Genomic DNA, 25990 nt, shown 5'->3' on the forward strand with positions numbered 1-25990 from the left:
AGACATGTCTGGCAGTGGTTCTCTCATAGAGAACACATGAGCACTCCCGTGTATAGGAGAAATGGCTGAGATAGCTGTCTACAGCCGTACAGCCATCTAATGTGTATGAAGAGCCGTACTCTAGGAGCTCAGCACCTGACATAAGCTCCTGTGTCCGCCCGTGATCATGGAAAATATAAAGTACCAGTATATCCAATTCCAGTAAGGGATTAGGCCAGCAAAGTGGGGTAAACCCTTAATAATTAACCTGCAAGGTTACAAGGGAAACTTTATCCCATAGATTCCCTTAAAAGAGGAGACATAATTATTGAATTTCCTGATGCTGGGCCCCCCTTCCCACTGAACCCATAGCTAAACTGGCTGCATGGGTGGTGGTGTGTCCTCCCTGACGCCTCCTGTCTATAAAAACAATGGAATTGTAACTCGCCGTCATGTATCTATACCCAGAGAGGGTTAACTAGTCAATTGCCCAAGGTCTATCCACAAGGAGACCCCTGCTTCAGCTGTCTCACCAGTCCATTCAACTGGAGCTCCAGTGTGCAATAGCCAGGACAGAGTATATCTCTTTCTATTCAAACACTTTGGAAAACACTGCCACTATTACAGCACCTTCACAAATTGCAATTATGCTGCATTTTTTGCAATTTTTCCAAGTCGCAGCAAAATGAAGTGTGAACATGGCACTTTGTTTTTCTATGCTTTGATCACGGTAAAACACAGAGGCTTTGCAGTAACTGCAAGAAAAAAAAACTTCAGCACCATATCTGCAAGGTATAACAGCAGGCTTCTATTGTGTGCTGACAATCGTCGTTTGGTATCAGCACATACTGTACACAGTAGCTGTAAGTGACACGGCATAGCCTATATAGTCCTGATATTGCACAGAAGCGTCTGTTAGAACACATTACAGCAGTTGCATTTCCACCCAGGATAAGCCAGCACTGGTGAGTTTTATGCTGCAGAATTTGCAGTCGCATTGCTATTTTAATTTACTTAAATAACAGCAAAAACATTGTGATTTTACGGTGACTGTGGGAAAAAAAGCATTGCACCAGCAACATGTGAATGCAACCATAAAGTATGTGTGCTGTGTATGCTTCACACCGGAATCTCTTAGGTATGGTGTGGGTTCTGTACCAGACCAGCATCCGACTTATTATGCACTATGTCACAAGTTGGGAAGGGTGCAAACGAGTTCTCTGAGGATAGAACAAAATAAATACCTAAAGGAAATGTAATTATATAAAAATTCCTAAATACTTTTAAATACAAGATCACATTTGTTTTCTCTAGAGAAGAAAACACTACAGAATTAAAATTTCCACCGCTTTATTACACTGAGAGAAACCTGTCATGGAATGTTAGGACAAGTGCATGTGAGCATGTACAGTAAGACGTTCCACTCCTGTGACCTGGAGATACCTATTCCATGTATATTCATTCAGGAAGACACGGTGAACAGCAGTGTGAGCAGCCTCTTCTTACCTCAGCGCTCTGGTATTTCCAGTATTAGATCAGATAGATATGGTGGACAGCAGTTTGAGCAGCCTCTTCTTACCTCTGCACCCTGGTATCTCCAGTATTAGATCAGATAGATATGGTGGACAGCAGTGTGAGCGGACTCTTCTTACCTCTGCACCCTGGTATCTCCAGTATTAGATCAGATAGATATGGTGGACAGCAGTGTGAGCAGCCTCTTCTTCCCTCTGCACCCTGGTATCTCCAGTATTAGATCAGATAGATATGGTGGACAGCAGTGTGAGCAGCCTCTTCTTACCTCTGCACCCTGGTATCTCCAGTATTAGATCAGATAGATATGGTGGACAGCAGTGTGAGCAGCCTCTTCTTACCTCTGCACCCTGGTATCTCCATTATTAGATCAGATAGGTATGGTGGACAGCAGTGTGAGCAGCCTCTTCTTACCTCTGCACCCTGGTATCTCCAGTATTAGATCAGATAGATATGGTGGACAGCAGTGTGAGCGGCCTCTTCTTACCTCATCACCCTGGTATCTCCAGTATTAGATCAGATAGACATAGTGGACAGCAGTGTGAGCAGCCTCTTCTTACCTCAGCACCCTGGTATCTCCATCATTAGATCAGATAGACATGGTGGACAGCAGTGTGAGCAGCCTCTTCTTACCTCTGCACCCTGGTATCCTCAGTATTAGATCAGATAGATATTGGTGGACAGCAGTGAGAGCGGCCTCTTCTTACCCCAGTGCTCTTTATATCTCCAGTATTAGATCAGATAGATATGGTGGACAACAGTGTGAGCGATCTCTTCTCATCTCAGCACACCTGGTATCTCCAGTATTAGATCAGATAGATAGGATGGATAGCAGTTGGAGCAGCCTCTTATCCCAGTACTCCTTGTATCTCTAGTATTAGATCAGATAGCCAAGGTGGACCGCAGCATGAGCAGACTTTTCTTATCCCAGCACTCCTTGTATCTCCAGTATTAGATCATATAGCCAGGGTGGATAGCAGTATGAGCAGCCTCTTCTTTCCTTAGCCCACCTGGTATCTCCATTATTAGATCAGATAGACAGGGTGGACAGCAGTATGACCAGTCTCTTCTTACCTCAACATCCCTGATATATTCAGTATTAGATCAGATAGATATGTAGTACATGTACAACCGATGGAAAACTCAGTAGAAATTAACCCCTGAGCCCAAAGAAGAGAACCAAAAATGATCAAAATGTATCTTATTTTATTAACAAAAGTAAAAGAAAAAACGTACGGTACATAAAATACAAAAAACACCCAGGGGAGACACAGAAATAATACCCTAATTCACATAACTTAAATGTATGCCAAAAAACACGGCGCTAGTACGAGCATGGTGTCTGTTGAAATTTGCTTGTGCTATCCAGACATTGCTATATACACCAAATATATGCTGGAAATTAAATATTCAAATAATGCCCTAACAGGGCGCACATCATGATCTATTCTCATATAAAACACCAGACTGAAAAGGTATTGCCAAACAGCTTAGGTATATGCTAAAGAGCATAACAACAGTAAAAGGTGTAATGCTTGTTAAGTGCTATCAAGGCATTGCTGTATGTGCCAAATATATGCGGTGGAAATTAAACATTTAATAGTGCCCTAACAGGGCATACATCATAGACCATCCTCATATAGAGCACAAATATCAAGAGGTATTACCTGGCCACAGTGAATCGCCGGTATATGTGGGCAGTGGATCGGGTAGTGTAGGGTAATTTCGTTCTCCCCTTTCACCCACGACGCGTGTTTTGCCCTTAGCTGCTTCCGGGGGCGTGGCCAGGTAATACCTCTTGATATTTGTGCTATATATGAGGATGGTCTATGATGTATGCCCTGTTAGGGCACTATTAAATGTTTAATTTCCACCGCATATATTTGACACATACAGCGATGCCTTGATAGCACTTAACAACCATTACACTTTTTACTGTTGTTATGCTCTTTGGCATATACCTAAGCTTTTTGGCAATACCTTTTCAGTCTGGTGTTTTATATGAGAATAGATCATGATGTGCGCCCTGTTAGGGCATTATTTGAATATTTAAATTCCAGCATATACTTGGTGTATATAGCAATGTCTGGATAGCACAAGCAAATCTCAACAGACACCATGCTCGTACTAGCGCCGTGTTTTTTGGCATATATTTAAGCTATGTGAATTAGGGTATTATTTCTGTGTCTCCCCTGGGTGTTTTTTGTATTTTATGTACCGTACCTTTTTTCTTTTACTTTTGTTAATAAAATAAGATACATTTTGATAATTTTTGGTTCTCTTCTTTGGGCTCAGGGGTTAATTCCTACTGAGTTTTCCGTCGGTTGTACATATGTCGTGAAGGGCCAAACCAGTATTGTAGGACATTTGTTGTGTAGATATGTAGTACAGCAGTGTGAGCGGCCTCTAATCTCAGCACCCCTGGTATATACAGTATTAGATCAGATAGATAGGATGGACAGCAGTGTGAGTAGCCTCTTCTTACCTCAGCACGCATGGTATCAACAGTATTAGATCAGATAGATATGATGGACTGCAGTGTGAGCAGCCTCTTCTTACCCCAGCACCCTGATATATCCAGTATTAGATCAGATATATATTGTGGACAGCAGTGTGAGCAGCCTCTTCTTACCTCAGTACCCTGGTATCTCCACCAGTATTAGATCAGATAGCCAGGGTGGACAGCAGCATGAGCAGACTCTTATCCCAGCACTCCTTGTATCTCCAGTATTAGATCAGATAGCCAGCGTGGATAGAAGTATGAGCAGCCTCTTCTTTCCTTAGCACACCTGGTATCTCCATTATTAGATCAGATAGACAGGGTGGACAGCAGTATGAGCAGTCTCTTCTTACCTCAACATCCCTGATATATTCAGTATTAGATCAGATAGATATGGAGTACAGCAGTGTGAGTGGCCTCTTCTTATCTCAGCACCCCTGGTATATACAGTATTAGATCAGATAGATAGGGTGCACAGCAGTGTTAGCAGCCTCCTTTTACCTTAGTACGCCTGGTATCAACAGTATTAGATCAAATAAACAAGGTGAATAGCAGGGTGAGCAGCCTCTTCTTACCTCTGCACCCTGGTATCTCCAGTATTAGATCAGATAGATATGGTGGACAGCAGTGTGAGCGGCCTCTTCTTACCTCTGCACCCTGGTATCTCCATTATTAGATCAGATAGGTATGGTGGACAGCAGTGTGAGCAGCCTCTTCTTACCTCTTCACCCTGGTATCTCCAGTATTAGATCAGATAGATATGGTGGACAGCAGTGTGAGCGGCCTCTTCTTACCTCATCACCCTGGTATCTCCAGTATTAGATCAGATAGACATAGTGGACAGCAGTGTGAGCAGCCTCTTCTTACTTCAGCACCCTGGTATCTCCATCATTAGATCAGATAGACATGGTGGACAGCAGTGTAAGCAGCCTCTTCTTACCTCTGCACCCTGGTATCCTCAGTATTAGATCAGATAGATATGGTGGACAGCAGTGAGAGCGGCCTCTTCTTACCCCAGAGCTCTTTATATCTCCAGTATTAGATCAGATAGATATGGTGGACAACAGTGTGAGCGATCTCTTCTCATCTCAGCACACCTGGTATCTCCAGTATTAGATCAGATAGATAGGATGGATAGCAGTTGGAGCAGCCTCTTATCCCAGTACTCCTTGTATCTCTAGTATTAGATCAGATAGCCAAGGTGGACCGCAGCGTGAGCAGACTTTTCTTATCCCAGCACTCCTTGTATCTCCAGTATTAGATCATATAGCCAGGGTGGATAGCAGTATGAGCAGCCTCTTCTTTCCTTAGCCCACCTGGTATCTCCATTATTAGATCAGATAGACAGGGTGGACAGCAGTATGCGCAGTCTCTTCTTACCTCAACATCCCTGATATATTCAGTATTAGATCAGATAGATATGGAGTACAGCAGTGTGAGGGGCCTCTTCTTATCTCAGCACCCCTGGTATATACAGTATTAGATCAGATAGATAGGGTGGACAGCAGGGTTAGCAGCCTCCTGTTACCTTAGCACGCCTGGTATCAACAGTATTAGATCAAATAAACAAGGTGAATAGCAGGCTGAGCAGCTTCTTACCTTAGCATCCTGGTATCAACAGTATTAGATCAGATAGATATGGTGGACAGCAGTGTAAGCAGTCTCTTCTTATCCCAGTACTCCTTGTATCTTCAATGTTAGATTGGATATACAGGGTGGACAGCCTCTTCTTACCTCAGCACCCTGGTATCAACAGTATTAGATCAAATAGATATTGTGGACAGCGTTATGAGCAGTCTCTTCTTACTGTCGTACCCCTGGTTTCTCCGGTATTAGATCAGACAGGGTGGGCAGCAGTGTGAGCAGCCTCTTCTTATCTCAGCACTCCTGGTATATCAAGTATTAGATCAAATAGACTGGGTGGACAGCATTGGGTGGACATTTCCCTTTGCTGGGGACAGGAGGCAGGGCCATATAATTAATGGAGTCTGCCATGGAAGGCTACAAGGGTGCACTGTAACAAACACAAAAAATAAATTACATGTCATCACTTACAGTCTGCTTTAGTCTCTCTCCACTAACAACAAATCGTGCGCCACCCTAAAGGTGTCCACATGCTGTACATTAGGCAAATATTGACCAAATTTTTTATGTATATGGACATATCACAATTTTATCTCAGTAGCTGATGTCAAGGGGAAGAAGGATTGGGGTATGTTGGATTACAAGATTTGTGATCCTTAACCCCTCTGTGACCTTAGACGTACTATCCCGTCGAGGTGCCCTGGGCTTATCTGACCCTGGACGGGATAGTACGTCATAGCCGATCGGCCGCGCTCACGGGGGGAGTGTGGCCGATCGCGGCCGGGTGTCAGCTGCTTATCGCAGCTGACATCCGGCACTATGTGCCAGGAGCGGTCACGGACCGCCCCCGGCACATTAACCCCTGGCACACCGCGATCAAAGATGATCGCGATGTGCCGGCGGTGCAGGGAAGCACCGCGCAGGGAGGGGGCTCCCTGCGGGCTTCCCTGAGCCCCCCGCAGCAACGCGATGTGATCGCGTTGCTGCGAGGGTCTCACCTCCCTCCCTGCTCCCTCCAGCCCCGGATCCAAGATGGCCGCGGATCCGGGTCCTGCAGGGAGGGAGGTGGCTTCACAGAGCCTGCTCAGAGCAGGCACTGTGAAGCCTGCACTGCTCTAAGTGAGATCAGTGATCTGACAGAGTGCTGTGCAAACTGTCAGATCACTGATCTGTGATGTCCCCCCCTGGGACAAAGTAAAAAAGTTAAAAAAAATTTTTCCAAATGTGTAAAAAAAATAAAAAAAAATATTCCAAAATAATGAAAAAAAAATAAATATTATTCCCATAAATACATTTCTTCATCTAAATAAAAAAAAAAAACCAATAAAAGTACACATATTTAGTATCGCCGCGTCCGTAACGACCCGACCTATAAAACTGTCCCACTAGTTAACCCCTTCAGTAAACACCGTAAGAAAAAAAAAAAAAAAACGAGGCAAAAAACAACGCTTTATTATCATACCGCCGAACAAAAAGTGGAATAACACGCGATCAAAAGGACAGATATAAATAACCATGGTACCGCTGAAAGCGTCATATTGTCCCGCAAAAAAAGAGCCGCCATACAGCATCATCAGCAAAAAAAATAAAAAAGTTATAGTCCTGAGAATAAAGCGATGCAAAAATAATTATTTTTTCTGTAAAATAGTTTTTATCGTATAAAAGCGCCAAACCATAAAAAAATGATATAAATGAGGTATCGCTGTAATCGTACTGACCTGAAGAATAAAACTGATTTATCAATTTTACCAAACGCGGAACGGTATAAACGCCTCCTCCAATAGAAATTCATGAATAGCTGGCTTTTGGTCATTCTTCCTCACAAAAATCGGAATAAAAAGCGATCAAAAAATGTCACGTGCCCAAAAATGTTTTCAATAAAAACGTCAACTCGTCCCGCAAAAAACAAGACCTCACATGACTCTGTGGACCAAAATATGGAAAAATTATAGCTCTCAAAATGTGGTATTGCAAAAAATATTTTTTGCATTAAAAAGGGTCTTTCAGTGTGTGACAGCTGCCAATCATAAAAATCCGCTAAAAAACTCGCTATAAAAGTAAATCAAACCCCCCTTCATCACCCCCTTAGTTAGGGAAAAATAAAAAAAAATGTATTTATTTCCATTTTCCCATTAGGGCTAGGGTTAGGGCTAGGGTTAGGGCTAGGGCTAGGGTTAGGGCTAGGGTTAGGGCTAGGGTTAGGGTTAGGGTTAGGGTTAGGGTTAGGGCTAGGGTTAGGGCTAGGGTTAGGGTTAGGGTTGGGCTAGGGTTAGGGCTAGGGTTAGGGCTAGGGTTAGGGTTAGGGCTAGGGTTAGGGCTAGGGTTAGGGCTAGGGCTAGGGTTAGGGCTAGGGTTAGGGCTAGGGTTAGGGTTAGGGCTAGGGTTAGGGCTAGGGTTAGGGCTAGGGCTAGGGTTAGGGCTAGGGTTAGGGCTAGGGTTAGGGTTAGGGTTGGGGCTAAAGTTAGGGTTAGGGTTTAGATTACATTTACAGTTGGGAATAGGGTTGGGATTAGGGTTAGGGGTGTGTCAGGGTTAGAGGTGTGGTTAGGGTTACCGTTGGAATTAGGGTTAGGGGTGTGTTTAGATTAGGGTTTCAGTTATAATTGGGGGGTTTCCACTGTTTCGGCACATCAGGGGCTCTCCAAACACGACATGGCGTCCGATCTCAATTCCAGCCAATTCTGCGTTGAAAAAGTAAAACAGTGCTCCTTCCCTTCCGAGCTCTCCTGTGTGCCCAAACAGGGGTTTACCCCAACATATGGGGTATCAGCGTACTCAGGACAAATTGGACAACAACTTTTGTGGACCAATTTCTCCTGTTACCCTTGGGAAAATACAAAACTGGGGGCTAAAAAATAATTTTTGTGGGAAAACAAAAAGATTTTTAATTTTCACGGCTCTGCGTTATAAACTGTAGTGAAACACTTGGGGGTTCAAAGTTCTCACAACACATCTAAATAAGTTCATTGAGGGGTCTAGTTTCCAATATGGGGTCACTTGTGGGGGGTTTCTACTGTTTAGGTACATTAGGGGCTCTGCAAACGCAATGTGACGCCTGCAGACCAATCCATCTAAGTCTGCATTCCAAATGATGCTCCTTCCCTTCCGAGCCCTCCCATGCGCCCAAACGGTGGTTCCCCCCCACATATCGGGTATCAGCGTACTCAGGACAAATTGGACAACAACATTTAGGGTCCAATTTCTCCTGCTAACCTTGGAAAAATTCAAAACTGGGGGCTAAAATATAATTTTTGTGGAAAAAAAAATATTTTTTATTTGCATGGCTCTGCGTTATAAACTGTAGTGAAATACTTGGGGGTTCAAAGCTCTCACAACACATCAAGATGAGTTCCTTAGGGGGTCTACTTTCCAAAATGGTGTCACTTGTGGGGGGTTTCTACTGTTTAGGTACATTAGGGGCTCTGCAAACGCAATGTGACGCCTGCAGACCATTCCATCTAAGTCTGCATTCCAAATGGCGCTCCTTCCCTTCCGAGCCCTCCCATGCGCCCAAACGGTGGTTCCCCCCCACATATGGGGTATCAGCGTACTCAGGACAAATTGGACAACAACTTTTGGGGTCCAATTTCTCCTGTTACCCTAGGGAAAATACAAAATTGGGGGCTAAAAAATAATTTTTGTGGGAAAAAAATTTTGTTTTATTTTTATGGCTCTGCATTATAAACTTCTGTGAAGCCCTTGGTGGGTCAAAGTGCTCACCACACATCCAGATAAGTTCCTTAGGGGGTCTACTTTCCAAAATGGTGTCACTTGTGGGGGGTTTCAATGTTTAGGCACATCAGTGGCTCTCCAAACGCAACATGGCGTCCCATCTCAATTCCTGTCAATTTTGCATTGAAAAGTCAAACGGCGCTCCTTCCCTTCCGAGCTCTCCCATGCGCCCAAACAGTGGTTTACTGCCACATATGGGGTATCAGCGTACTCGGGACAAATTGGACAACAACTTTTGAGGTCCAATTTCTTCTCTTACCCTTGGAAAAATAAAAAATTGGGGGCAAAAATATAATTTTTGTGAAAAAATATGATTTTTTATTTTTACGGTTCTGCATTATAAACTTCTGTGAAGCACTTGGTGGGTCAAAGTGCTCACCACACCTCTAGATAAGTTCCTTAGGGGGTCTACTTTCCAAAATGGTGTCACTTGTGGGGGGTTTCAATGTTTAGGCACATCAGTGGCTCTCCAAACGCAACATGGCGTCCCATCTCAATTTCTGTCAATTTTGCATTGAAAAGTCAAACTGTGCTCCTTCCCTTCCGAGCTCTCCCATGCGCCCAAACAGTGGTTTACTGCCACATATGGGGTATCAGCGTACTCAGGACAAATTGGACAACAACTTTTGAGGTCCAATTTCTTCTCTTACCCTTGGAAAAATAAAAAATTGGGGGCAAAAATATAATTTTTGTGAAAAAATATGATTTTTTATTTTTACGGTTCTGCATTATAAACTTCTGTGAAGCACTTGGTGGGTCAAAGTGCTCACCACACATCCAGATAAGTTCCTTAGGGGGTCTACTTTCCAAAATGGTGTCACTTGTGGGGGGTTTCAATGTTTAGGCACATCAGTGGCTCTCCAAACGCAACATGGCGTCCCATCTCAATTCCTGTCAATTTTGCATTGAAAAGTCAAATAGCGCTCCTTCCCTTCCGAGCTCTCCCATGCGCCCAAACAGTGGTTTACTGCCACATATGGGGTATCAGCGTACTCAGGACAAATTGGACAACAACTTTTTGGGTCCAATTTCTCCTGTTACCCTTGGTAAAATAAAACAAATTGGAGCTGAAGTAAATTTTTTGTGTAAAAAAGTTAAATGTTCATTTTTATTTAAACATTCCAAAAATTCCTATTAAACACCTGAAGGGTTAATAAACTTCTTGAATGTGGCTTTGAGCACCTTGAGGGGTGCAGTTTTTAGAATGGGTGTCACACTTGGGCATTTTCTATCATATAGACCCCTCAAAATGACTTCAAATGAGACGTGGTCCCTAAAAAAAAATGGTGTTGTAAAAATGAGAAATTGCTGGTCAACTTTTAACCCTTATAACTCCCTAACAAAAAAAAAAATTGGTTCCAAAATTATGCTGATGTAAAGGAGACATGTGGGAAATGTTACTTATTAAGTATTTTGTGTGACATATCTCTGTGATTTAATTGCATAAAAATTCAAAGTTTGAAAATTGCGAAATTTTCAAAATTTTCGCCAAATTTCCGTTTTTTTCACAAATAAACGCAGGTACTATCAAAGAAATTTTACCACTATCATGAAGTACAATATGTCACGAGAAAACAATGTCAGAATCACCAGGATCCGTTGAAGCGTTTCGGAGTTATAACCTCATAAAGGGACAGTGGTCAGAATTGTAAAAATTGGCCTGGTCATTGACGTGCAAACCACCCTTGGGGGTAAAGGGGTTAAGGTACCGTCACACTGAACGATATTGCTAGCAATCCGTGACGTTGCAGCGTCCTGGATAGCGATATCGTTCAGTTTGACAGGCAGCAGCGATCAGGATCCTGCTCTGCCATCGTTGGTCGGAGCAGAAAGTCCAGCACTTTATTTCGTCGCTGGACCTCCCGCAGACATCGCTAAATCGGTGTGTGTGACGCCGATTCAGCAATGTCTTCACTGGTAACCAGGGTAAACATCGGGTTACTAAGCGCAGGGCCGCGCTTAGTAACCTGATGTTTACCCTGGTTACCAGCGTAAACGTAAAAAAAACAAACACTACATACTCACATTCCGGTGTCTGTCCCCCGGCGTTCTGCTTTCCTGCACTGGCTGTGAGCGCCGGCCAGCCGTAAAGCACAGCGGTGACGTCACCGCTCTGCTTTACGGCTGGCCGGCGCTGACAGTGTAGGAAAGCACAGCGCCGGAGGACAGACACCGGAATGTAAGTATGAAGTGTTTGTTTTTTTTACGTTTACGCTGGTAACCAGGATAAACATCGGGTTACTAAGCGCGGCCCTGCGCTTAGTAACCCGATGTTTACCCTGGTTACCAGGGGACTTCGGGATCGTTGGTCGCTGGAGAGCTGTCTGTGTGACAGCTCTCCAGCGACCACACAGCGACGCTGCAGCGATCGGGATCATTGTCTAGATCGCTGCAGCGTCGCTTAATGTGACGGTACCTTTAGTTCTCATGGTAGATAAGCCACCACCAATGGTGTCTGGCACTGACTTATCATCTTACTATTGAAAACACATGCCAACTTGTCTGAGCTGAGTATGGAGCTTGTAGAAAGCAGTATCTGCACTTATTGTATAGTAACGTATTTTTTTTATCCCCTCTAGAACCAGACTATTTTTCCATTTCTGTGCTTTTGTTTTTTCCTCACCTTTTTGTAAGAGCCATAACTTTTTTATTTTTTTATCAATATAGTCATATGAAGGCTTGTGTTTTTGCAGGATGAATTGTAGTTTTATTATATATTGTACTGAAAAATGTGAAAACAATTAAAAGAGAGATGAAAAACCTATTCTGCCTTTGTTTTTTGGGTTTTCTATTTTTGATTAAGAAAAGTTCAGAGCTTTGTACAAAAAATTATTTGTGTTGCAATAATTTTTATATTTTTCTTGTGATGGAACTGAATGAATTAGTGTTTGTTTTTTTTAATGGCAAACTGTAGTTTTGGTTGATACAAATGTGGGGTACATACAATGTATAAATGACTTTTTATTGCATTTTTGGGGACGTAATGCTGACTGAAAAACAACAGCGGTTTCACGCAGCGGTGAAAAATACCCTTTCATCAAGAAAAGCAGCTGATATCAACTTTGATACTTTTTCTGTCCACATTTCTTTTAAAAAGTTTATAATACATTTTCTTTTGGGTTTCTATTCCTCCTAGAGGAATTGAACTAGAAATTGTTAATCAATTGTAATTTAAACTGCCATAATAAAGTGGCTGGACTTTATAAAAGTTCAAAATGGCATTGACAGGGTCCTTTATTAGGCTGCCATAGCAACCCAACCGCACTCCAATTATGTTGCGAGATGATGGTTGATGGTGTACGTGCGCACTACCACTAAATCATTAAAATACCAGTTAGTGATTATTGATATTGGCATATAAATGCCAGCAGCAATTGGATCTTACTCCAGTCACTGCTGTTAGAGGAAAAAGCCAGCTATGCACCACTTTTGGCATCTGCCTAGTATAGAAAGGGCTAAGCCACTGAGCCTGCTCCATAAACATGCACCTTGATGGTGACAGTACATCAGAGTATGGGAAGGGGTTAATTTATTCACTTTTCAAATACTATAAATGAATGATGTGGTGGGCAGGTGGTAATAGAAACTCACTGTGCTCCTCTCTTGTTACACTCCTAATTGAAATTGCCCTGTGCACAGTTCCTGACAGTCCCAGTATTTTGAGTGACCTCACAAATTGTAAAGTAGTCCAATCCCTTGACAAGGCCATTGTTTATTGATATATTAATCATTTATAGGCTGAAATACACTGGCAAATTTTGAAAAGTAATGTGGTTTTCGCCATGTGTCTTTACACAGAGTGATTTGTCACTTTTATCTGGTACAGTGGTGCTTGAAAGTTTGTCACCTTCCAGAATCCTCTAATTTCTGTATAAATTTATTACAAAATGATTATTATTATTATCATTTATTTATATAGCACGATTGATTCGATGGATCTGTATATGAGAAGGGGTTACATAGAAATTACAGATATCACTTACAGTAAGCAAACTAACAAATACAGACTGATAAGAAGGACGAGGACCCTGCCCTTGCGGGCTTACATTATACAGAATGGTGGGGAAGAAGACAATAGGTTGAGGGTTGCAGGAGCTCCGGTGTTGGTCAGGCGGTAGCTTTGGTAGTGGTGAGGAGGCAGCGGTGTCAGTGCAGGTTGTAGGCTTTCCTGAAGACGTGGGTTTTCAGGTTCCATCTGAAGGATCCGAATGTGGTTGATAGTCGGACGTGTTGGGGCAAAGAATTCCAGAGGATGGGGGATATTCGGGAGACGTATTGGAGGCGGTTGGGTGAGGAGCGAATAAGTGTGGAGGAGAGAAGGAGGTCTTGGGAGGACCGGAGATTATGTGAGGGAAGATATCGGGAGATTATTTCAGAGATATATGGAGGAGACAGGTTACACACAGATTTTCAGTAGATTGAGAACCAATCCAAACAAATGAGTGAAAATTATTCGATTCTGTAATTTTTTTATTGAGAAAAATGATCCAATATCACATGTTTGTAAACAGTAAAGGTTTATTTTCAAGTATCTGGTGTAACCCTGTTGACAGTAGATCAATCTCTGTACTGTCTAGCTGCTCAACAGTGAATATATCTTTATTCAGGAATAAAGATAGCACAGCTTACAACTGGTCTTTCTTATAGCTTAGGATCTTAGCTTGCTGTCAGCTTGCAAAGTGAAAGTAAAACTGTATTCCAGCTACTCACACAGTGAGTGAGCAGGACTTCTTAGTTCTTTTTTTAACAGTGATTTACTAGCAAGTTAACACTATTTCTAGAGACAGAAACTCATCACTATTAAACAGTAGTAAATAGTAGTTCTTGCAATATATACAATTATAAACATTATTCGAACGCCCCCACTCAACAGCTACTTATCCTGTCTGTCCCATAGTGGTTCTGAATTTTTAAAATTTGGCTACTGGAAGAGACTTTGTCTTAACATAAGCTATCTTATGGTCAGTCTCGCAATTAACAAACTCAATTTTACCACATTCTATCAACTCATGCAGGTGATGATGTTTAATGTCAATATGTTTGGTTCTCACACTGATCTTCTCACAGCATGCAAGTGTAAGGCATTCTTGGTTGTCTTCATGAATCACTGTCAACTGAGCAGATGGATTACCAAGATCATCTAGCAATTGGTTTAATCAAATGATGTCTTAACTTGTTTGGGCTGCAGACACATATTCTACTTCTGTAGATGACAAGACTGCCTGTTTTCTGCCAGACCAAGAAATTGAACTTTCTCCAAGAAATGGAACTTTCTTGAATAGCTCCCTGTCGATTTTCGACCGATTAAGTCACCAGCCCAGTCTGCATCCACATAGCCTCTGCTTTAGATCTAATGTTGCAGATATCCTTAAATGTATGCCTTGAGTCTCTTTCAAACATTGAAGAATGCTCTCAACAGCATTCCATTTTTTTGGTGCATTTTTTCAACATATCTGCAAAGAATTCCAATTGTTGAAGCAATATCCAGTTGAGTCATAGTTGTTATATATTGGAGTGCCGCCATTGCCTGTCTGTATTTTTCATTATTCTGTAACAGATCATTTTCTCCTTCCAACTTTAAGTAGGATGACTCAATTGGGGTTTATATACCTTTGGCTTTTGACATTCCAAATTGATTAAGGATTGAGTTGATTGTTGCATTTTGGTTTAGAATTAAACGTCCATATTCCCTAGATTCCTAGATAATATATCACATTTCCAAGGTCTTTAGTTTCAAAATGCTGATTCAGAATTTGTCATCTTCGCAATTTCTGTTTCCTCTTGATCAACCATAAACACATCGTCCACATACAAGAAAATATACATCCACTTTCCATCTGTACATTTTGTGTATAAACATGGAGCTGCTTTAAATCCTTCTTCTAATAAGACTTTGTTTATGTTGGTATTCCAAGCTCTTGCCTATTCCTTAAGTCCATAGAGAGATTTTTGTAGTTTACAAATGAGATTCTCCTCAACATCTTTGATATAATTCTTGGGTTGAGTTATGTACATGTAATCTTCAATGTCATCTTTTAAAAAGGCAGTATTGATGTCCAAATTTATCAAAACACCTTTTGTACAGCAGCTATAGCCATTCGAGTCCTGAATGTGACCTGCTTAGCAACTGTAGAAAATCTGGCATCATAATCTTCACCATATTTCTGAGAATATACTTTTGCAACTAATCTTGCTTTGAATCTGTAAACCTTGCCTTCAGAGTCATACTTGATTTTAAAAACCCATTTACATTTGATCTCGACAGTCTCCTGACTTCAGGTTAACCTGATTTTTCGGTTGCTTCTTCAGTTGTCGAGAACCTATCCTAACTTCTACATTTTTTTCCTTGTTATTTTGAAATTGTGACTGAGATACTTGTTGCTTCAGCTGGACTACTGGTATGATGTAATGAAACTTGAGCGACACGAAGTTCGCATCAATCATTACCTCTCTGCTTATTGTGACTTTGCTCATTTCTGGGTGCAGGATTCTATATCCCTTCTGAGTTTCACTGGAGCCCACTAGGATAACTTCTTTTGCATGAGATTCCCACTTGGTATCTTTTTCTTTGGAAATATATACAAATACTTTACTTCTGAATATTCTTATGTGTTGTACTTTAGGCTTCTTGCTTCTCCATTGCTCAAATTGATTTTTTTCAGTATTTTTATCTGGTAGTCTGTTTGGAAGATAGCAAGCTGTCACAATTGCGCCCCCCTAATATTTGTTGGCAAATTTGAGAACATGGAAGAAGTATGCTATTTGACACAAAGTGTCTGGTTCCTTCTTTCCCCTAGACCATTTGGTTAAATGTTGTATGGTACAGTGGTCTAAATCATTATTTCATTTTTCCTTAAAGTGCTTTGTCTCATTACTTGTATTTTCAGTTCCATTATTTGCATGCAGAACTTTTTGCATGCTCCTGAAATTGTTATATAATTGAGCAAGATATATTTCAAGTTTCTGTGGAACTTCATCTTTGCTGTGAAGCAGATAGGCAACTATATATCTTGAATAATCATCGATAAATGTGAGAAAATATATCTTCTTTCCTGGAATTTGAGTACTCATCGGACCACAAACACCTGTGTGTATTAAATCCAGATGTTATTCAGATTTTGTAGTACTATTCTTAGGAATGTATTTTCTTGACATTTTCACTTTAAGACAGCTAGTACCTTTTATTGTCAGATTACACAGATTGACTGTAATACCATCTGCAAGTTGTTTTTGAACTAACTTTCTTATTGCTTCTGAGTCTCTATGTGCAAGATACCTGTGCCATACATGGACACAATTCTTGTTTTGTTCATGTTTAGCAGTGTATATATTTCCCTTGCATTTTAGCTGGTAAAACTCATCTTTGATTTTTTTCTGAGTTCCTATACTGACCATTAGCCAAGATCATTTTTTTCTGACTTACTTTGGTAAAGGTTAGAGAAGAAGCTTCTGTCATTAGTCATATAACTACACTGCTCAAAAAAATAAAGGGAACACTTAAACAACAGAATATAACTCCAAGTAGATCAAAGTTCAGTGAAATCAAACTGTCCAATTAGGAAGCAAAACTGTTTGACAATCAATTTCACATGCTGTTGTGCAAATGGAATAGACAACAGATGGAAATTATTGGCAATTGTCAAGACACACTCAATAAAGGAGTGGTTCTGCAGGTGGGGACCACAGACCATATCACAACCAATGCTTTCTGGCTGATGTTTTGGTCACTTTTGAATGTTGGTTGTGCTTTCACACTTGTGGTAGCATGAGACGGAATCTACAACCCACACAAGTGGCTCAGGTAGTGCAGCTCATCCCGAATGGCACATCAATGTGAGCTGTGGTAAGAAGGTTTGCTGTCTGTCAGCATAGTGTCCAGAGGCTGGAAGCGCTACTAGGAGATAGGCCAGTACATCAGGAGATGTGGAGAGGGCCATAGGAGGGTAACAACCCAGCAGTAGGCCCGCTATCTCAGCCTTTGTGCAAGGAGGAACAGGAGGAGCACTACCAGAGCCCTGCAAAATGACTTCCAGCAGACCACAAAATGTGCATGTGTCTGCACAAACGGTTAGAAACCAACTCCATGAGGATGGTCTGAGTGCCCAACGTCCACAGATGGGGGTTGTGCTCTCAGCCCAACACTGTGCAGGACACTTGACATTTGCCACAGAGCACCAGGATTGGCAAATTCGCCAGTGGTGTCCTGTGCTCTTCACATATGAAAGCAGGTTCACACTGAGCACATGTGACAGACAAGACAGAGTCTGGAGACACAGTGGAGAGTGATCTGCTGCCTGCAGCATCCTTCAGCATGACCGGTTTGGCAGTGGGTTAGTAATGGTGTGGGGTGGCATTTCTTTGGAGGGCCGCACAGCCCTCTATTTGTTAACCAGAGGTAGCCTGACTGCCATTAGGTACCGAGATGAGATACTCAGACCCCTTGTGAGACCATATGCTGGTGTGGTTGGCCCTGGGTTCCTCCTAATGCAGGACAATGCCAGACCTCATAAGGCTGGAGTGTGTCAGCAGTTTCTGCACGATGAAGGCATTGAAGCTATGGACTGGCCCACCCTTTCCCCGTTCCCCAGACCTGGATCCGATTGAACACATCCGGGACATCATGTCTTGCACCATCCACCATTGTCACGTTGCACCACAAACTGTCCAGGAGTTGGCGGATGCTTTAGTCCAGGTCTGGGAGGAGATCTCTCAGGAGACCATCTGCCGCCTCATCAGGAGCATGCCCAGGCATTATAGGGAGGTCATACAGGCACATGGACGTAACACACACATACAACTGAACATCATTTCCATGTCTTGAGGCATTTCCACTGAAGTTGAAGCCTGTAATTTGATTTTCCACTTCGATATTGAGTATCATTCCAAATCCAGACCTCCATGGGATATTCATTTTGCTTTACATTGATCATTTTTGTGTTTTATTGTTCTCAACACATTCCACGATGTAATGAATAAAGATTTGCAACTGAAATATTTAATTCAGTGATATCTAGGATGTGGTATTTTAGAGTTCCCTTTATTTTTTGAGCAGTGTAGTTGCCCCAGGCTGTACACCATGCATGGTTTGATGTACTTGCTTTAACAATAAACACAGCTTCAGTACTTGAAGTGTCATATTCTTCAGTGATGGCATTATTAACTCTTTGATGATTATTTTGCTTTTTCAGCTAATTGATTCTAGCTTCCCAGGCTCTGCAGTTAACCTGTCTTGACTTTTTTTCAGACAAAACATTCACTTGTTTCCTTCAAATGACATTTATTTTGGGGTATATCTTGTGTTTTAAGGCAGATTTTGCTGTGGATATCCCAATGCTGCTTACACTTTCTGTCTTTTTCTTTTTTGTCTTTCACTTCTACTCATCTACGATCTTTCCACTAACAAACTCCAATGTAAGCTCATAATCTGGGTGCGCATCTAGTGCAGTTACAAGGGTGTCATAGCTTTCTGGTAGACCGCTTAGTAGTAGCGCAGCAACATGAAAATCCTTTAGATCTTCCCTAATGCTGGCAGCAGCTTCACAATTTCTAGAGTATTTCCTATGTAGTCCTGCATATCTTAGCCCTCATTTAGCTTAGATTGATACACCTTTCTCATTAAATAGAGCTTATTGCTGATTTTAATCCTTTCATGCATTATCTGCAGCTGTTCCTCATTTCTTTTGCAGTTTCACATTTACATACATGTACAATCTGATTATCATATATACTGAGGGAGATAGTGCTTTTTGGTTTTAATCCTTTTCTATCCATGCTTCTGATAGTGGGTCAAGTCTAGACTCCTCTGTTTATTTCCACGTACCTTCTCTTATCAGCAGCAATTTTACCTTGCGTTTCCAGGATTGATATTTCTGGTTACTCAGATTTGGCATTGTGAACTTCACAGAATTACTGCTGGCAGCCATCTTTGCTTCTCCTTTTTTGTCATTCTCTCTCCTCTGGCTGTACTCTGGGTCTTTGTGTTTCTTGGTGTTTGTGCACATAACCTGTTGGCAGCATATTAATCTCTGTACTGACCAGCCGTTCAACAATGACTATTTATTCAGGAATAGAGATGACTGAACATTTCAAGGTCCTGTTTGGCGAAAGTCCCGATGTTCGGCGAACAGTATGCCGAACATATCCGAACTCCATTTAATTCAATGGGAGGCAAAACCAAACACATAGAAAACACCTTCGGGGGCTAAAAGCTGCCAAAAAAAGATCAAATTAGGGGCAGACACCAGGAAAAGTGGCATCAATTGACCCATCAATTGCGCTTTAATAAATAATTAAAAAAATTAATTGATGTGGGTTCCCCTGTATTTTTGATAACCAGCCAGGCAAAACTGACAGCTGTGGGCTGCAACCCTCAGCTATCAGCATTAGCAAGGCTGGTTATCAAGAATAAAGGGGTCCTCATGCTGTTTCTTAATTATTTAAATAAATAATTTTAAAAAAATGTATGGGGTTCCCTCCATTTTTGACAACCTGCCATGCTAAAGTTGACAGTTGAGGGCTGGTATTCTCAGGCTGGTAAAGAGCCATGGACATTAGCCCTCCCAGCGTAAAGATAGCAGCCCACAGCTGCCCTTAAATGGTGCATCCATTAGATGTGCCAATCCTGGTGCTTTGCCTGGCTCTTCCCACTTGCCCTGTGGCAGTGGCAAATGAGGTTCATATTTGTGGGATTGATGTCACTTTTGTATTGTCTGGTGACATCAAGTGTCTATAAGAAGCCTATCCATTACTAATCTTATAGTTATATTGTAAATAAACACATACCCAGAATAAAGTCCTTAATTTAAAGAATGGCACAGACTCCTTTAATGAATCTAAATTAAACCAAACACACGCCATTGCCCAGCTAATGACTCCTGTAGCCAAATTAAAATAATAAACAACAATATACAGCACATTACCTGTCCACCGAGAAGATAATAATCCATTTGTCCCGCAATGGATCTAGCTCTGTTAAATCTAGTTTGCAGGCTGCATCGTTGCATAATATGACTACACAGCCTGCAATCCAGCAGAGACACTGAGCAGTGTGTGCTAGTGTTGCTTAGTATCTTGTGGTGAGCAACTCCTTTGACCTGACTGATGGCACAGCGAGCATGGGTAAGTTCTCATGCTTACAGTGTTGTCAGAAAGGTCCTGGAAGTTCAAAGCCATTGAACTCAGGTCAACTCACGTCAGCATGAGTGCAATTGGAAAAGTTATAATGGCGTTCACGCTGACTTCAGTGAGTAGAACTGAGTTCATTGGCTGTGAACTCACAGGACCTTTCTGATGGCACCGTGAGTGTGAGAACTTTCTCAAGCTCTCGGTGACATCAGTGAGGTGACATGAGTTCACCATGAGATGCTGAGCAAGCACGCACAGTTCGGTGTCTCTGCTGGATGGCAGGCTGTATAGTCATATCATGCAACAATGCAGCCTGCCATTTCATTTAGCAGAGCTAGATGCATCGCGGGACAAATGGATCATTATTATCTTCTCTGTGGACAAGTGAGAAAAATTGCTGTTTTTTTTATTTTAAATCTGTTTCAGGTGACCTTGGCTTCAGTGAACTAGGAAATGACGTGAATATGGTTTAATTTAGATTCATTAAAGGAGTCTGTGTCATTCTTTTAATTAAAGGGCTTTATCCTCTCTGTGTGTTTTTTTTTTATAAAACATGACTATGGCATTAGTAATGGGAGCATCTTATAGACATCTCTCCATTACTAACCTCTGGGTTTGATGTCACCTAACAATACAAAGGTGATATTAACTGCCCCAACTATCACCCTTGCTACCGCACCAGGGCAAGTGAGAAGACTGGGGCGAAGTGCCAGATTTGTCGCACCTTATAGATTCGTCATTTCTGGGCGGCTGAGAGCTGATGTTTTTAGCAGGGTTGCCAATATCCAATCCATAGCCCCTTTCTAGGCTATAAATATCAGCCCACAACTGTCTTTCTAGCCTTTTCTAGTTATTAAATGTCATTTTTTGGGGGGGGTCCCCCATTTTAATAATCAGGAAAGGCTAAGTATACAGTTGTAAGCTGATATTAATTGCCTAATTGCCTGGGAACCTTTATGAATATTGTTTCTGTCCCAGAATATTAACATTAGCCCCCAGTCATCAGCTTTCCCTCTGCTGGATGATGGTTGGGGACCGATGTTAATATTCTAGAAATAGAACAATATTCATAAAGGTTACCAAGCTGTTAATATCAGCTCACAGCTATTTGCTTAGCCTTTATTAGTTATTGTAGGAGAGGCCACCCCCCAAAAAAATTACATGGGGTGCTCCCTATATTCAATAACCAGCAAAGGCTCTTCACCACCCCAGAAATGGCACATCTACTAGTTGTGCCAATTTTGTCTCAGCCTTGCTCTTCCCACTTGCCCTGGTGCGAGGGCAAATGGGGTTCATATTGTGGGGTTGATGTCACCATTGTATTGTCCCTGTGTTCGACACTCATAGCAAGTGAGTAATTCTACTACATAGAGGCGATCTGATCATCACCTCTATGCAGCAGAGCAGATCGGATTGTGGCAGCTTCTAGTCTCCCATAGAGACTATTGAAGCATGCCAAAAGTAAAAAAAAGTTTTTAAAAATACTAAAAATATAAAAGTTCAAATCACCCCCCCTTTTGCCCCATTCAAAATAAAACAATAAAAAAATCAAACATACACATATTTGGTATCGCCGAGTTCAGAATCGCCCAATCACTAAAAAAAGGATTAACCTGATAGCTAAATGGCGCAGAGAAACAAAAAGTCAATAGGCCAGAATTACGCTTTTTAGTCACCGTGACATGGCATTAAAATGCAATAATGGGCAATCAAAATATCGCATCTGCACCAAAATGGTGTCATTAAAAACATCAGCTTGGCACACAAAAAATAAGCCATCACCCAACCCGAGATCACAAAAAATGGAGACGCTATGTGTATCGGAATATGGCGCAATTTTTTTTTTACCAAAGTTTGGAATTTTTTTTCGCCACTTAGTTAAAAAAGAACCTAGACATATTTGGTGTCTATGAACTTGCAGTGACCTGGAGAATCATAATGTCAGATCAGTTTTAGCATTTAGAGAACCTATTAAAAAAGCAAAACAAAAAACAAATGTGGGATTGCACTTTTTGCAATTTCACAGCACTTGGAATTTTGTTCCCGTTTTCTAGTACAAACATGGTAAAACCAATTGTGTTGTTGAAATATACAACTCGTCTCACAAGAAACAAGCCCTCACATAGCCATAATGACCAAATAATAAAAAAGTTATGGCTCTGGAAAGAAGGGGAGCAAAAAATGAAACTGCAAAACCAAAAATACCTCTAATCATTAAGGGGTTAATTGAAATCAAAACCAAACACACTTTTCATTTTATATTTAAAAATAACAAAACACAGTTATACTCACCTAACACCCATTCCATTGAAGCCCTCATCTCCTGTAATAAAACAAAAATAAAAAAAAACATATTCCTCACCTGTCCATCATTCTGTCCCACTCCATAATGCATGTCTGGAGATAAACAGTTTTCAATCTGGATGGTGTCAAGATGTGACCGTCCAGGCTGAGGACTACTGAGGAATGAGCTGCTGCGAGCACAGCATCAGTAACTAGCGGTGACCTCATCGAGGTTACCACTGGTCACTGAGCCTGCATTCCCAGCCAGCTCCTGAACTGCGATGACCTCAGCACCGTGAGAAAAACTCAGTGAGTTCACCACAGTTCAAGCTAAGTGACATCACCACAGTTCAGTTCAGTGAGTTTACCACCGTGATATCAACCCTAGTCACAGAGGCTGCACTTGCAGCAGCTCATTCCTCAATAATTCTCATCCTGGATGGTCGCATCTTGGCACCATGAGGGCTTCAGTGGAATGGGCATTAGGTGAGTATAACTGTGTCTGTTTGTTATTTTTAAATAAAAAGGAAAAGTTTATTGTTTTTATTTCAAATATTGGACTTTATTCTGGCTGTATGTTTATTCACAATACAACTATAGGATTAGTAAGAGGCATCTTAAACAGGGCCGGCGTCAGCACCCGGCGCACCCAGGCAAGTGCTGGGGCCCTGGTGAGACGGGGGGCCCATTTATGGTAGTCCAAATATATAGCAGAAGTGGGTGGCACTGCTCGTCAACGGTAATATATCCACCAGCATCGGTTTCGTGCTTATCAGATTCTGAACACTGCAGCTGCCGAAATCCTGACTAGGGTGCGCCTCTCAATAAGAATATAGTATAGTCCACATACAAGAGCAGGGGAGAGCTGGGACGACGGCCGTTTCACGCTGTGCTTGCGCTTCTACGGGACCCAGCTCTCCCCTGCTCACACCAGCCGCGGCGCTGCTAGCTCCGGTCATGAGTTTTATGTGAAGATTTTCTTAATAAAGTGTCGAATCCTGTGAAGATTGGTGAGTGCCCTCATTTTTTCTTGTATGTGGACCATTTATGGTAGTACACTACATCCCTGCTGTGTGTGACTACAGTGACTCAGACTACTCAGTCATTCAAATCCCTCATCCCCGGCGCCCGGTGGCGCCTCGGCAGCAGGCGGCACAGAGCTCTGAGGGTTTCGCTGGCGCCTGGCGCTGCGCAGCTGCAATAATCACCTCCGCCGGCCCGTCACCATGGATACAATACAAAGAGAGTCACTTCTGGGTGACGGCGGGTCATCTGTCCTGTCACTTCCGGTCGGCTCGTCATCCTAAGAGCTGGCAAGAAGAGCTCAGAGAAGATCATCCGTTCATTCGTTGTTCCATTCCACGTCCACCGCCCAGGACAGGTCCAAGACGAGCAGCAGCTGCAGTCAGGTGCACAGTCAGTGCACCCTCTCCCTGTGTCCACAACGAGGGCTGTCATGATCCCAATGGCAGGGGATCACTAAAGGACAAGCACAGATTCAAACAAGCTCTAGGGCGATGGAACCTGAGCTGACCGCGACCCTGAACCTAACACACAAATAAAAGTAGCCGGGGAACGTGCCTACGATGATCCTAGACGTCTCGCTCCAGCCGAAGATCTAACTTCCCCTATTAGAAGAAACACAGACCTCTCTTGCCTCCAGAGAAATCCCCCACAGAAATAGCAGCCCCCCACATATAATGACGGTGAAATGAGAGGAAAGCACATACGCAGTATGAAAACAGTTTCAGCAAAATGAGGCCCGCTAAAGCTAGATAGCAGAGGATACAAAAGTGAACTGCGCGGTCAGCGAAAAACCCTTCAAAAAACCATCCTGAAATTACTTGAACTCATGTGCCAACTCATGGTACATGAGGAGCAATTTCAGCCCACTAGAGCAACCAGCAGCAAGAATCACATATCTGCAGGCTGGACTAAAAACCAAATAAAGCAAAACACCAAAACAGGAAAATCCAAACTTAGCTTGACCAGAAGGTTCTAGGAGCAGGGAGCAGAGGTAACAAGACACACTGGATACATTGATAACCGTCGAGGAAATGCCAGCAAAGCCAGGTTAAATAGGAAACTCCCATATCCTGATGGAACAGGTGGAACCCAGAGACCCAGGAAAGACAAGTCACCCAGTACCATCAGTAACCACCAGAGGGAGCCCAAAAACAGAACTCACAACAGAGGGCGACGGCACCGAGTGAAGCAGTGAGTGAGTGACTCGTCTTCGGTGACGGTCCCAATGCTGCGCATTGCGGGGGCAGGTGGGAATGGGATGCAGCCTGCTGGGCCTGGGCCTGCTGCTTGCATCCTGCAATGCCAAGCTGTATTGCTTGCTTCATTCAGAGTTTGTGAACCAGGCCTTTCCTGGTTTCTGATCCTGGAGTCTGACGAGTTAGCTATCAATGGGAGGATCATGTTTAGGTCATCATGTAGACTGAGGGTCTGAGGCTATTTTCCCTCCCTATTTTTATCCCCCCCCGTAGATAGTCAGAAGAGAACACTGACCCTTTTACTTTCCAAATCTCAAATGTTGCATCATACAGACTAAAGGCATAGACTACTGACTGTATATACTAAATGGCAGGCTATGTTATATGCTACATGGGGGGTGTGTGTTATATACTACCTCACGGGGCTGTGCTATACTACGTGCGCTGTGCTGTATACTACGTCACGTGGGCTGCTATATACTGCGTGGCTGCTATATACTGCGTAGGCTGTGTTATATACTGTGTGGGCTGTGTTATGTACTGCGTGGGCTGTGTTATATACTGTGTGGGCTGTATTATATACTGCATGGGCTGTGTTATATGCTGTGTGGGCTGTGTTATATACTATGTCTCTCTGCTATATACTACGTGGGCTGTGTTACATATTGCGTGGCTGTGTTATATACTGCGTGGCTGTGTTATATACTGCGTGGCTGTGTTATATTCTGCGTGGTGTGGGCTGTGCTCTGGCACCTCAATGAATGAAGTCCAGATCGTGGTATGTGTTAAAGGGGGGGCCACTGAGACTCTTTCGCCCGGGGCCCTCAAAAACCTGGAGCCGACCCTGGTCTTAAATACGCCTCTCTATTACTTAACCGTGGACTTGATGTCACCAGACAATTCAAAGGTGACATCAACCCCAGAAATATGAAAACCACTTGCCACTGCCACAGGGCAAGTGTGAAGAGCCGGACAAAGCACCAGAGAATTGGTGCATCCATTAGATGCACCTTTTCTGGTGCGGCTGTGGGCTGCT

The 25990-nt window shown here is 42.5% G+C and overlaps 1 protein-coding gene across 2 annotated transcripts in view; it reads left to right on the forward strand.

Moving 5' to 3' along the window:
* Nucleotides 1-25990, forward strand: part of SHISA7 (shisa family member 7) — a 293288-nt gene that overhangs the window by 208484 nt on the left and 58814 nt on the right. The window lies entirely within an intron of this gene.

Source organism: Ranitomeya imitator, chromosome 10 (assembly GCF_032444005.1).
Source record: "Ranitomeya imitator isolate aRanImi1 chromosome 10, aRanImi1.pri, whole genome shotgun sequence".
NCBI lineage: Eukaryota > Metazoa > Chordata > Amphibia > Anura > Dendrobatidae > Ranitomeya > Ranitomeya imitator.